A 3,390-nucleotide genomic window follows, 5' to 3' on the forward strand; every position below is an offset into this window, starting at 1 on the left:
TTTACTCTTAAGGTCATTTGAGGATCTGTTCCTCAGGGGTTACATGGGCTTGGGAGGAGCCCCTGGCTCCTTTCCTTTACCAGCTCCATCTATGTGAAGATAAGTCAAAGGTCCTACTCGACCATGGCTGGCTTCACTTGGAAGCATGGAGAAAATGTTTCCTCTGTGTTGACCCTCCTCTTTGTAGACTAGACACTGGTTCAAGTCCATTTGGTGGGGTCTCCATGGCCTCTTTGATTAAGAGGACAGGTGACACACCACAGTTACAGGACATTTTGAGAGATGCTCATAGTCCCCTGGAACTTAGTTGACTTAGGAGGGCAAGGAGCAAAAGGTGTCCTTTATGCCCCTCTAACCAAATTAGTATAGGCCTCAAAGTATGGCTGTTAAACATCAAATAAGGTTAGTTCCAACAGTCTGGTACTTTTAATTACCATATGCTATGTAGATGAAGCTTGGGCAAAGACCAAATATTCTCAGATAAACCTTGGCTAGACATATATTATATTCCTTGAGCTAGTTATATGTATAATTATCAGTAGATTGTTTGATTAATATGGTTCCTTCTGGTTTTTTAAAAACTAGCTAGGCATTATTTATCTCTCGCATTGTGTAATCCTTCCACCATGGTTTCCCCATTTAAAGTGCCCCCATTTTCCCCATTCCTCCCTTAATAATACCCTTATCCTATGGTCCCCCTCTCTTGAGCTCCTTCTTTCCCTTTATAACCCTTGTATAACCCTCCCTCCCCCTTCCCCTTAAAATAACCCCATTTTATCTATATCTCCTTTATTAACACCTGTTTCCTACTTGTTCTTCTCTTTCAGATTCTTTCTTTTCCTTTACCTCCCTGGTTTCTTTTCATTATCCTGGTTCCTGTAGTTATGTCTGGATACATACTCATTTATAAGGATTTGGTGCTAGGATCCACATATGAGGGAGTACTTTTTTTTTCCTGAGTCTGTGTTACTTGACGTAGTATAACAGTTTCTAGTTCCATCCATTTATCGGCAAATTTCATGTCACCTTTCTTTACTGCTGAGTAAGACTCCATCATATAAATGAACCACATTTTCATTATCCACTCATCAGTTGAGGGATGCTTAGGTTGCTTCTATCTCTTAGCTGTTGTGAAAAGAGTAGCAAGAAACATGGATGTACAAGTGTCTCTGCAATACAATGAGTTCCTTGGGTATATGCCAAAGATTGTATAACTGGGTCAAATTGTAGGTTCACTTGTAGTTTTTTATATTTTTTTTATTTATTATTTTTATTTTATGCATATGAGTGTATTGCCTGCATGTATGTGACTGCATGGTGTCATGCAATGCTTCAAGATGTCAGAAGAGGGCTTTAGATTCCCCTGGAACTGTAGTTAAGGATGGTTCATAGCCACCATGTGGGTGCTGGGAATTGAACCTGGGGATTTTGCAAGAGCAGTCAGTGCTTTTAACTGCGGAACCATCTCTCCAGCCCCACATTTTCTTAATAACCAGTCAAATCAAGTATGAAAATGATCATGTTTTCCTTATTTCCAGGGAATATTTACAAGACATTTTTTTGGGTTTTTTTTGGTTTTAAACAATGAAAATATGTAAGAGAAGAGACTTTTGTAAGAGTTCTCCACACTGCTTTCCATAGGGGTTGAACAAGTTTGTAATCCCACCAGCTGTGGATGAACATTCCCCTTTCCCCACATCCTCTCCAACATTTCATATCATTTGTTCTCTTGATCTTAGCCAGTCTAACTAGGGTAAGATAAAATCTTAAAGTGGTTTTAATTTACGTTTCCCTAATTATTGATGTTGACACGTTTTAAGATGCTTCTTAGCCATCTTTAAATCATCTTTTGAGAACTCTCTGTTCAGCTCCTTAGCCCATCTTTTAATTGGGTTACTTCCTTTCTTGATTCTTTATTGAATTAGTTATATATTCTGGATGTTAAACCTCTGTCAGATGTGTTGGTAGTGAAGATTTTCTCCCATTCTGTGGGTTTTCTCTTTGCTTCCTTGGTTACTTCTTTTGATGTACAGAAGCCTTTTAGTTTAATGAGGTCCTATTTGCTGACTCTTGACCTTGTTTCCTGAGCAAATGATGTCTGGTTTAAAAAATCCTTTCCTACACCTATATCTTGTAGGTTATTACCAACGTTTTTTTCTGACAGTTTCAGAGTTTCAGGCTTCACATTGAGGTCTTTGATCCATTTGGAGTGGACTTTTGTGCAAGGTGAAAGATAGGGGTTTACTTTCATTCCTCTATAGGTGGAGATCGAGTTTTGCCAGCACCATTTGCTAAACATGCTGTCTTTCCTCCAGTGAATGTTCTTGGCCCCTTTGTCAAATATCAGGTGGCTGAAATTGCATGTACTCATACTTGGGTCTTCAACTTTGTTCCATTGATCTATGTGTCTATTTTTTGTGCCAGTACCATGTTGTTTTTAATGACTATAGCTCTGCAATACTGTTTAAAATCTGGTATAATAATTCCCCCAGCATTGCTTTTAGTGCTAAGGGTTGCTTTGGCTATCCGAGGTCTTTTGTGCTTCTATATGAATCCTAGGATATTTTTTCCAATTCTGTGAAAAACGTCATGGGGATTTTGATTGGCATTGTACTGAATCTATAAATGGATTTTGGTAGGATGGTCATTTTCACAATATTAATTCTTCCAATCCATGAGCATGAGAGGACCTCCCATCTTCTGATGTCTTCCTCTATCTTTCTTTAAAGATTTAAATATTTCATTGTAGAGATCTTTAATATCTTTGGTCAGGATTATTCCAAGATTTTTTAATTTTTTGCAGCTATTGTGAAAGGGAGTGTTTCCCTGTACTCTTCTCTGATTGCTTGTTATTGGTATATAGACAGGCTACAGACTTTTGTAAATCAATTTTGTAACCTGCCACTTTACTGGAAATGTTAATCATTTCTAGGAGTTTTCTGATGGAACTTTTGGATTCTGTTAGGTATTGTATCATATCATCTGCAAAAAGGGATAATGTGAGCTCTTCTTTTCTGCCGGTGCCAGCCGGCCAAGACGGACAGTACCTGAAAGGGAGAGTGAGGATTGAAAGAAAGAACAAGAGACAGAAAAGATACTTGGGAGGGCTAACAGTGGTGACTGCAGCCCTGGCTTATTTCAGCTCCACCTTTTTATACAGAAGAACTCAATTAGTTTCAACAGATGTTTTCTCCACCTGTATCTGGGGGTCAAGGAGCGGTCAGATACTTCAAAGGCTTCTTTGATCTTTTTGTTTACCACTATTGCCTCAAGGTCAGGTGTTGTGAGGCTCTCCATATAAACACATTCCTCCTGATAAGGCAGATTAGATACTGGTGTGCATAACACAAACTCAGTAAACAAGCCTGCCACAGCTCAATGTACATAATA

Source organism: Nannospalax galili, unplaced genomic scaffold (genome assembly GCF_000622305.1).
Source record: "Nannospalax galili isolate Female #2095 unplaced genomic scaffold, S.galili_v1.0 scaffold1845, whole genome shotgun sequence".
Taxonomy (NCBI): domain Eukaryota; kingdom Metazoa; phylum Chordata; class Mammalia; order Rodentia; family Spalacidae; genus Nannospalax; species Nannospalax galili.